Genomic DNA, 11881 nt, shown 5'->3' with positions numbered 1-11881 from the left:
AAGTCCATTAACATTTGTGATAAATATTGATAGACATGTTTATTTCCATATTGAACTTCATTCTCCAGTTGATTTGATATTTTCTTTTTGTTCATTTGTTTTTGTTTCTATGGTTGATAAGTTTTCTTTTATAATCTTGGATTCTTTTTGGCTTTCTGACTTCATTGTAAGCTTTTGACTTATGGTTACCTTGTTTTGTATGCATATTGACTTGTAATATATTTGTTTATTTTAACTGATAAGAATACAAATTCAAACCCATACAACAGACAACAGAAACAAGAAGAAAACAGTCTTTATTTTCCTGTTTCATTCTGTGACCCTTATAAATTTTGATCTCTTCTTTTACAACATCATATTTATTCTGTTGTAAGTCATTATATATATTACCTTTCTAATAATGACTTCCTCTTTTCTATAGCATCCTGCTTCTTTTTTATTTATAGTAGATCTTTTTTATTTCTTTTTCTCTTGCTAAATTCTTTAAGTATTTGCTTGTGTGGAAGTTATTTATATCTCTTTCTTCTAAAAGAAAGCCTTGTTTGATAAAGTATATTAGATTACAGCTTTCTTCCATTCAGGAATTTGTCTTGCCACAGCCTTCTGCCTGCTGTATTTGTGTAGGAAACGAGGTTACAAATATTATGTATATAAGTATATATATATGTAAAGAACACATATAAATGAAGTTAACAAATATGGTGAAAAACTATATGTTAAAAAACAGAAAACATTGATAAAGGAAATTAAAACAGATCCAAAGAAATGAAATGATCTCTTATGTTAATGATGTGAAACAATGTGTTTGAAACAAACATGCTACCCAAAGGAATCTACATTTAGTGTGATTCATGTGAAAATACCAATGAGATTTTTCCAGTAAATTGAACAAATAATTTTAAAATTTATATGTAACCACAAAGATCATGAGTTGCCAAAATAATCCTGAAAAAGGGTATTAAATCTAATGGTGTAAAATACTCTGATATTAAACAGTCCTACAAAACTTTAGTAATTAAAGCAAAATGATACTGGCTCAAAAACAGACATCAATCAATAGAAGAGAATAGAACAACCAGATATAATCCCTCACACCTATGATCAATTAACCCATGAAAAAGGAATCAAGAGTATAAAATTAAGAAAAGACATTCTCCTCAATAATTACTGCTGGGGAGATTGAACAGGTAAAAGATTGATTACAATATTTCCTCACATTGTATACAATCCATGAGCACACAATATCTTTCTATTTATTTTGTTTACTTATATTTCTTGCACCTGTAATATATAGATATTTGTTTAGAACTTTTATTTCACTTATGATATTATTCCTATTTTATTCTTTTTGGTATAAATTTACACACAATTGTTTTCCTAATTTCTATTTCTGATAATGTTTTGTTACTATACAAAAATGCAATGGATATTTGTATATTGATTTTGTATTCTGCAAGTTTACTAAGTTTCTTCATTATTTCTAACAGTCACTGGAGGAGTCTATGGAGTTTTCTATGTATGCATATTTATGTCATGTGTAAAAACCACTCCTTTATTACAAGATGAATGAATTTTATAATTTTTCTTGACTAGTAATTCTTCCTAGGACTTCTAGTAGTGTAATTTAGGACTTGTGAAAATGAGCTAATTTTTCTTATTACTGGACCAGAGGAAAACATTCCTGTATGTTAACATCGAACTTGATTTAAGTCATGGGTTTTTCATATATGGTTTTATTATGCTTAGTTACATTCTATCTAAAGCGAATTAAATAATATTTTTATAAAAATGTAAAGATCAGATCTGTCAATAGTTTTCCTATATATTTTGAGATTGTTATATTTGAATTCTTTGTTTCTTAAAAGGATGGTATCACATATGTAAATTTGTGTATGTTAAATAATACTTATAAATCAGGACTAATTGCAACTTAACTATAGTTTATAATACTTATAAAATACCATGATTTCAGGTTGCTTATATTTATTTAGAATGGGATTTACAGATACTGAATGAAAAATTTACATTGTAGCTTGAGGGTACATTTATTTATTAAAAATGTTATCTCTCATTTTGAACTTGGCTTATGTTTAATGGAATTTATTTCTAAATAAAGAATATAAATTTTGGTAGAACTGGATTTACTACAGTTTTCTGATACAGAATATAGCTATTATTTACAATTAGTGCACAAGACAATTGCCTTAAAATGCCGTAAATAATAACAGTACCAACTGTTTCAGGACTGAGAAACATATTGCTTCCTAAAATGAATTACCTGGTCTTTTCCACCCCAACCGACACATACGATTATATCTTTGTTTTTTGATTGTTTGCTTGTTTTCCCCTTAATGGAGGTATTGCTTATTGAACCCAGGATCTTGTGCATAAGTCTATTTATTAACATCATTTTGGAACAATTAGCAGAAGCCACAAGAGTATGGATTATAAAGATGACAAGAAAATTTATTACTTCAAGGGTTGATAAACCTCTGAGTGAAACAATGGCAAAAATAAACATTTGTAAATTTACAATAAGATTGTCTCTTTTTTTAATTTTTAAGATTGTCTCTTTTGCTAAATAATTGTAGAATATTAAATTACTTTTGTTTCAATTATAGCATTGAATTACAATTTAAAACAAAACTACCCCCTTTGGGATTTCTTAAATTGCATTGATTATTTTAATATTTTATTTCATAAATATTAACCATTTTTTCATAATCATACCATATAAACACATATTTATTCTTCTCATGTTTTGAATATAGAGCAACATATTCTAAAGTACACACATAAATATCTGCTTCCAATACCAAATCAAATTAAGTTTCACTTTAATTACAAATGATATTGAAATAGTTATAACTTTTCTGTACATGTTTTAGACAAATTTCATTTAAAATTCCTAAACTTTAAAATAATTTTATATATTTTCTTCATTATTTATACTCTGTTCACTAATCTGTTATATATTTGTGTACAAAAGGAAGGAGATTGGTTTTATTTAATAAACCCCAAAATTAAATTGTATAAAAAGATTTTGTGGAGATAATATTTGCAGATGACTCTATAAAAATAAGCATCTTATATGTTTCATTTTAGCTGAATGAGTGAGAAGTAAACACTGGCTGAATGTTACACTTCATTTGCTAGGAGACCAGTCATTTTGTGATGTCACAGCTACTCAGGTTGAGAACCACTCTGATGGCCTAGCAGTTTATCTGTGCAGGCCTGCCAAAGCAGCATTTGAAGCTGCAGTGCTCAAAATCATGCAGATTAGAAAAGTAGCTGTAGAAAAAGTTATATGAAATGGCACATGTTTCTTCAGAAATTCAAGAGGTGTCTCATAAAGATGGACCAACTGGTTAAGGAAATTCTGGTAGATCTCTATTGTGTTATCAAACATTCTCTGGGGATTTGGACTTGAGGTCTATGATTGAAAAAATGGCTTTTTAGACTTTGTCTGAAGAATCCTTGATTAAAAGGCCATGTTACATACATTGTGTCTCTGAACCAGATGAAGATAATGATTTTCGTTCTCTGACATTTCCAAGAAAACTCTGGAAAATGGCTGGAAGTGACCAATATAAATCCATCTGGAGGGATGATAATGGAACTTCCATAGTGATTGATGAAGATGTCTTTAAGAAGGAAGTTTTGGAAAGAAAGGCCCCTTTCAGAATATTTGAAACTGGAAGAATGAAAAGTTTAGTTAGACAGCTTAAGTTTTATGGGTTTAGTAAAGTGCGGCAGAATTTTCAAAGATCGGCATTTCTAGCAGACTTTCTGGCAGAAGAAAAAGAAGTCTCTGTTTTAAGCAAGGTATTCAGAAACTTTAGTTACCACTTCATAACATATATAAAATTTTATTTTGTACATCAATCTATGGTAATATAAATGTAAAGCTAGATTTTGAAAATTGTATAAAATTACTAAGGCTAAAATCCTTTATTTATTCTAAAAAATGAGGACAGTGACTTAAGTATTCACATTATAAGAAACTTTGCTTGCAACTATGAATTTTACCAGAAATCTAAATAAAGGTATTAAAGCTGCTTTTCAAAAGTGGCATTCACCATTACTGCAAATGGTAGTTTCTTAAATTTGATGACTATACTATTTAAATGTGTATTTTCCAAATAAGGAACTTCAAAATATTGTCAGTAATGTTCATATTTTGATGATATTATTTTTGCATAGTAAACATGAAATCTGAGGTTTTATAGGTTAGGCTTATAATAGTGATGTATTTTGGTTTAAATTATTACTGAAATCTTTCTACTTTGGATGTAGCTGTAGTTCTATCATATTCCAAATGTTAAACGAGGCTTTCCTCAGCTTTTAGTGAGAATAAAAAGAAGAGTTGTGATTAAAAATGCCTTTCTGGTATCTTCATTGGCTGAAGATTTCAACAAGAAGCACTCTAAAGCAGTGGGAAATGTGGACAAACATAATTCTGATTTTGTGGGTGACACTAGTGGAGACAGTACATTTTTACCTTCTGTAAATTTAAACATGCCTCTAATAAGAAAGCCCTCTACCAGCCACATAATTGGGGACACAACTACCCCGATCAGAGGTGATATTTCTCCTCCATCATCAATGTCAGTTAGACCACCAGAACAAATTGCAGTGAATCAACGTGCTATTTTAAATCAGTTGACCACTGTACATGGGCACTCTCAAAGCAGCTACATTGAAGCAAATAGCCATGTTGTGAACTTCATTACAACTACAACTTCTACTTCTCAGTACAGCAACTTGTATCCCATACAGAGGAATTATTTTGGACAGATGGTGGGACCTTCTATTTTTCAAATAGATATCACAACATATCTGCCAATGAAGGTCTTTTAACTAAACTTCAACCAGGGAGCAACCCACGGTTTCCAGTGCTATTGATTACTGATACATCAGCTAACTCTCTTTCAAGGCCAACTCATCAGACATCTTCAGTTTATGAAAGTCATCCTAGTCACAACTGATCTACCAGAGGACTATCAGATTATGCAGGATACAAGGATTAAAATTGACGTTGGAAAAATATCTGCAATTTTGTTATTTGAAAAATAAACATAGATGTGTACCTCTATTTACCTTATTTTTTTAAATAGTGTTAAGAGATAAATGGGAGACTAAGTTACAATTTAAAGATAAAAAGAGATACTTGATTGATATGATCATTTAATGGAACAATATGGTAGTTAATTTAAAAAATTTCTTGTAAGGAAGAAGAGAAAATGGAAGAATTTGGAGGAAGACTATAACATGGAGAGAGGGAAAAGTACTAAGTGGTTTCTGGTTCGTCCTGGAATGTATTAAAAGTGTTAAGTTAGGATTGGGTGGAAGGAGAGAAATTCAGAAACCAGCCCTGGGATCATGGTCTCTAATATGTCATCCCTGGAATCATAAGGGTCACATGATGTAGTCTCAGTTGGCACATTCAGCATGTGGTTGAATTTGAGAAGAAATTTTATCTATTGTCTTCTTTGTTCTGTTCTCGAAGCATTCCAATTGTTGCTTTCATTCCCTGCCCTCAAGAGTCTACACTATATTTTCAGTCGATACTTTATTTTGCTTTTATGTTCCATCCAAAGAAAAGCTTACGTCCTCAGGGTGGCTTTTAATGCCTTTCCAACTCTACGCACACGATCTGAACTTAGTTTAGTCATTCCTTTATAAATCTGGCATCTGACTACCTTGGCATATCTTTATGTTTCACTGTATCTGGAGATAAATCCAGGCAAACGCTTGTCAAGTATGTTAGCTGCAACCTCAACACTTTTGCTCCAGCTCATCCTTGGACTTTGGATGTCCTCCTTTAACCTACTTAGACTTTCCCAGTCTCAGCACAGAAACTACCTTCTTCAGAAGTTTTCTGTCTATCACCCTCTCCTTGTCTAACTGGGATACTAGCACAGTAAGCACAGCATTTGCCACAGGATGCATTTTAGTATTTAGTGAATGAAAAATACATGTTGACTTTAAGCAAAATCTACTTTCCTGAAACAACAAATCTCTCATAGTTTTCACAATATTTCGTTATTGTCTTTACTCTTCACCACAAACTAGCAGTTTCCATAGCCCATGGACTAGTCACTCAAGACAGTAAGGGGAGGTAGCTACAGGAGATAAAGTATTATTTTCTTCTTAATTCATGCCTCCTGAGGCCTAAAGCATTCCATTCTCATTTGCTGGATTTTTTCCTGACTCTTCATCACCCACCCACCCCAAAATAGCTGATTCTCTTCATCATATTAATAACTATACTGACCTCTAATTTATTTACTTCTTAGAATCAGAGCTTTGCCCAGAAGAGACCGTGCTAATGCAAACATTTAATGTAGGTTTATGCACCCCACATAACTTGTGCCCCTTCTAACCTTCACAAAGGAAGTATCAAAGAGGTACTAGACCCTTGGTTGAGGTGGTCGTATTAGGTAACCAAATTGCAACCTAAAATGTGTGGACTAGAAGGAGGTGAGTGTGGTGAATTTAAAAATTTGTCCAACTGCATGAGTACCAATTTTCTGCAGATATTAGGAAATATAAAATATTCATGGAAGAATTTGTCTATTTCTTATTAATTTTAAATAAAAGGTGAAGGATTTTCAGAATGTGAAATGCCCTGAAATGCTGGAAAAATTGTAGGCAATGTCAGGTTGTCTAAGGCTTCTGCTCATAATCATGCAGCCAGTGTTAACTGATAAGACTGGAATGGCAACATTGAGTCCTGAAAATATGTCACCAGTTGTGAAGAAAGACTTTGATTATCTGGAGAAAGGGCAAATGGGCCAGGGTAAACTCTTGCAGCATTCCACCAATATGACCTTTTCCAAGAGAAGAAAAGAGACCACTTGCAGCAGGAGATCTGTGTCTGGACAGCAGTGGTTGTTCCTACAACTGAATCATCAAGCTTTTAAATTTGTCAGCACAACTCTGATCGTGGCTATTTTATTGCTTACATTAGTAGGCTGGGGTTAAGATGGACTGGTTCAGCAGCTATTTTCCACTTCTCTTATCAGACAGTGGGTCTTACCATGATCATTTTAACAAGGTTCTATAATGATAAGTCAAAAGCTACAGTTTACTTTTAAAATTAGAATTCCTAAAGAAGAATATTGCTGGTTTCTCCATCTATAGTTTTCTACCTCGGAAATGCTAGACTATTGGCAAAAGTAGAAATGTTGTCTGGTGTTTGAAATCTATCCTCTGAGCTCTGTCCACAGAATTCTTACCACTAAATACTACAAATCTGTCTACCACTGTGTGTGTGTGTGAAGATGAATTGTTAAGCAGTAACTAAGTTTGTCTAAGTTAGGTCATCAGTAAATTATTATTTTGCATCTGGCAGAATTTCGGTGAATTAATAGTTTCATTGAGCCACCAGATTTTCTTCTGATTATGGAGAGGTAGATTATATTTCACCCAATATACTAATTGTTGCCTGTTTATTGAATCCCGAGCTGATGCTAGGGCCAAGCCACTGAACCCTTGAATGGGACTGAGGCAAATACATTCTCCAGTCCCCAGAGCCCAGCACAGGACTGTGTCTCCTTTTTAATTTTTGCTAAATATCAATTTTTTTCCTTTTAATTCTCATTGTTGACACAACTTATTTTATCTTTGAACACCCTTGACTAATTTATAGAGACTGAACCCCGGATTTATTCCCTTTAAGCTACAAATTGCAATAACCTTTGTTTACTTTGACTACCTGGATTAGAGTGAGCGTAGTCATCATTTTGAAAGCAGTACTCAGTACTAAAAATGCAGAACCTTTACATTCTTTGCCCAGCACGTGAGCGATAATGTATGTTGTGGATCACAGTTATTATCCTCACATCCCATAATGCAACCATGGGAAAACAGCACATTGTTATTCAAAATCAAGTCTTTGTCAGTATTGCATTCCCAATGCAAAACAGTTAAGAATTGTAGGAGTTCTGAGATTTTAACATTCTGAGATTTTTAGCAACCTAGCATGTTCATTTCTTACAGATGCTCTTGTGGAAATGAGACTTTTGGTCTGAGACAGTGAACTTTATCACTTACAGCAAGAGCAGTCAGTTTTAAATTTGTATCCATTCCCTAATCTCAGATGAATACACGCAATGAAATTTTGTTGCCTACAGAAGCAGCGGGTTCTTAACATGAAGAAAGTTTAAGGCATGGTAAACCACTAATTTTATTCGTATCCTTATGTATAATTTATTAGAATCACTTATTTATTAGTATCTTTACCTAGGATAAGTATATCATGACTAAAGTTTACTTAATGCAAAAAGAATCATGAGAAATGACATGGAAAAAAGTGACCATTGTCTTTCCCTATTTTCTTCCACTTTTATTGAGATATAAATGGCTTAAAACATTGTGTAAGTCTAGGTGCACAGGATAGTGATTTGATTTACAAATATCATGAAATATATATCATAGCAACTTTAGGGAGAATTCATTATCTCATTTAGATAAATTTGTAAAGAAATTAAATTTGTCTTTTGGTTGTGATGAGAAACTTTATGGTCTACTCTCTTAACAACATGATATAGAACATAAAGCAGTATTAATTTTAATTTTCATGTTATTACAGCGCATTCCTGGAACACGATTATTTTACGACTGGATGTTTATAGCTTTTGAATACATTAACCAAATCCTCCTTTCCCAATCCCTGCCTCTGTTAACTACAAATCTAATTTTTTTCTATGTGTATGTTTGTTTGTTTTTGAAGTGTACTTTAATCTATACAACTGTGTTAGTTTCTCTTACACAACATACTGTTTGCTGTTTTCAATATAATTCAATCAGATCACCAGAATATATCTAGTTATGATATGTTGCTATTTAAAGTTATTTAATAGTTATTGGCTATTCCCCATAGAGTACATTTCTTGACCCTGAATCATTTAATTTGCAACTGGAAAATTTTCTTTCTTAATTTCCTCAAATTTTCTTTTCCACACCCCATTTCCCTCCTTCTTGTGAAGAACCTGTTTCTTTCTATATCTATAATTCCTTTTCTGTGTTGTTATGTTCATTTGTTTTAAATTCCAAATATGAGTAAAATCATTCAGCATTTTTCATTCAATTTCTGACTTATTTCACTGAGCATATTACCCTCTTGGCCAATCCTTTTGTTGCAAATGGCAAGAACTTATTTTTAGAGCTGAGTAATAACCCATTGTATTTTTATGTGTGTGTGCATATATATATATATATATAGTGCATATATATATATAGCATATATATATATAAATTGTGTGTGTGTGTGTATATATATATAGATTAATCTGTACTTAAGATGGGTATATATATATAGTATAAACACACATCTTCTTTATCCATCATCTATTGATGAGCAATTAATTTGCTTCTATATCCTGTCTATTGAGGATAATGCTGCAGTGAATATAGGGTTGAATTTATCTTTTCTAATTAGTGTTTTTATTTTCTTGGAATAAGTATCCCGATATGTATATTTTGGATTATATTTCATAATTAATTTTTATTTAAAGCTCCATTTTGTTTTCTACAGTGGCATCACATATTTACATTTACTCCAGCAGTGCATCAGGTTTGTTTCTCTTACATCCTAACCAACAGTTATGTTTGTTATCTTTTTGATAATAGTCATTCAGCCAGGAGTGACATAAAATCTCACTGTGTTTTGGATTTGCATTTTTCTGATGTTTAGTGATGTTGATCGGTTTCATGTGCCCAGTGGTTACATTTCCCCCACTGTATATTCATTTTTTGTAATGGGCTTAATGACCATAACTGTCTGATTTCATTTTCAGGCATTCTGTTGTGTTCCATTATTCTGTATGTTCTGTGCCACTACCATATTCGTTCTAATACTGCAGCTTTGTATTATAGTTTAAAATCAGGGACAGTGATACATCCTCTTTGTTTTTGTTAAAGATGTTTCTCTTTTTAGTTTGTTTGTTTTCTTTCCTTTCTTTTTATTTTAGTGATTTCATCTCTTTTGGGTTTACATGTACATTTTAAAATTATTTTTTGTAAGTGTCAGATAATGCCCTTGGTATTTTGATAGGCACTGAATTTAATTTGTGTATTTCCTTGGCTTATTCTGTCATTAAACAATATTTTTTTCCTAATCAATGAACACAGTATATCCTTTTACCTGTTTGCATTATCTTCAATTTCTGTTATACATATTTTATAGTTTTCTGAGTACAGTTTTTTACCTCCTTGGTTGGATATATTTCTTGATTTTTTTTTGTAATGCAACTGTAAATGAGACAATTTCCTCACTTTCTCTATCTGTTAGCTTGTTGTTAGTGTGCAGAAATGCAAGATTTCTTTATGTTAATTTTGCATTCTGAAATTTTACCAAATGCATTGAAAAGCCCACATAGTATTGTGGCATCTTCTTTCAGATTTCTGTTTAAAGTATTTCATGTGCAAACAGATATTTTTACTCCTTTTCTGAAATAGCTATATTTTATTTACTTTTATTTTGGATAGCAATGGCTAGAATTTCCAATATGATACTGAATAACAGTGGAAAGAGTGAACAATCTTGTCTTCTTTCTGCTCTTACAGCAGATGCTTTCAGCTTTTCAGTGAGTGTCATGTTAGCTGAATACTTGTCATATGCGACCTTAAATGTGTTGAGGTATGTTTCCTCATACCCATTATGAGGAGAAATATAATCATAAATATATACTGAATTTGTCAAAACATTTTATGTCCCTTTGAAGTGACAATATAATTTTTATTTTTCAATTAGTTAGTTTGTTGTATCATATTGATTAATTTCTGGATAATGAATCACTTTTGCATACCTGGCATAAAAGGAACTTAATCATACTGTATAATCCTTTTAATGTATTGTTTGCTTTGCTAATAATTATTGATGATTTTTTCATGTATGCTTGTAAGTAGTATTTAAACTGTAATTTTATGTGGTATTTGTTCCTGTTTTGGTAGTAGTGTGATACAGAATGATGGGTTAGGAAGCCTTCTTTCCTCTGCAAGTTTTTGGAATTCTCTGAGAAGGATAGATGATAGCTCTTCTTTAAATGTTTGGCAGAAGTCACCTGTGAAGCTGTCTATGCCTTGAATTTTATTTCTTGGGAGAATTTGTTTAATTACTTATTCAATTTCATTAGTGATAATCTGTTAATATTTTCTACTTCTCATTCCATTCGGTAGATTATGCCTTTCTAAGAAATTGGCCATTTCTTCTAGGGATTCCATTTTAATTGGCAAATAATTTGTTGTATCATCTTATGATGCTTTGTGTTACTTTGATATAAGCTGTAACTTCTCATTTATTTTGGAGCTTTTTAATTTGTACTCTCTTTTTTGCTCATGATTCTCTTTAAATTTTATCAGTTTTATTTATCTTTCAAAGGCCATTATGTAGTTTGTTTAGATGTTTCTATTTTAAATCTTTATTTTATATATTTATGTTTCGACCTTTCAGCTGTCTTTGTTTCCACTAACAAGTTTGTTTATTATTTTGCTGCATCTTTTGTTTGAAAGATTATGTTATAAGAGAGAGTTGTTTCTTATTTGTAGAAGTCGGATTGTTTTGCTATAAGCATCCCTATTAATATTGCTTTTGCTATAACACATGGAATTTGTTTTGTTGTTATATTTCTTTATGTATTTTTTCTTTGATTTATACGGCAACCCATTGGTTGTTTAATCTTGTATGAATTATCCTCCACACTTTACAATTTTTCTCAGGTTTTCTTCTTTTATTATATTTCTATTCTCACATAATCCATATGTTTCTTCACAAAACAAGGTGAAAAATAATAAAATTTTTACTGAATTCTGAAAGACCCAAATTTTCTAAAATTATCTTTGAAAAATGAACAAAGCTGTGGTTATTATCCTCCCT

The sequence above is a fragment of the Vicugna pacos genome, unplaced genomic scaffold (assembly GCF_048564905.1).
Source record: "Vicugna pacos unplaced genomic scaffold, VicPac4 scaffold_13, whole genome shotgun sequence".
Taxonomy (NCBI): Eukaryota; Metazoa; Chordata; class Mammalia; order Artiodactyla; family Camelidae; genus Vicugna; species Vicugna pacos.
The sequence above is the reverse complement of the archived record's forward strand: the minus strand, read 5'-3'. Positions refer to the sequence as shown.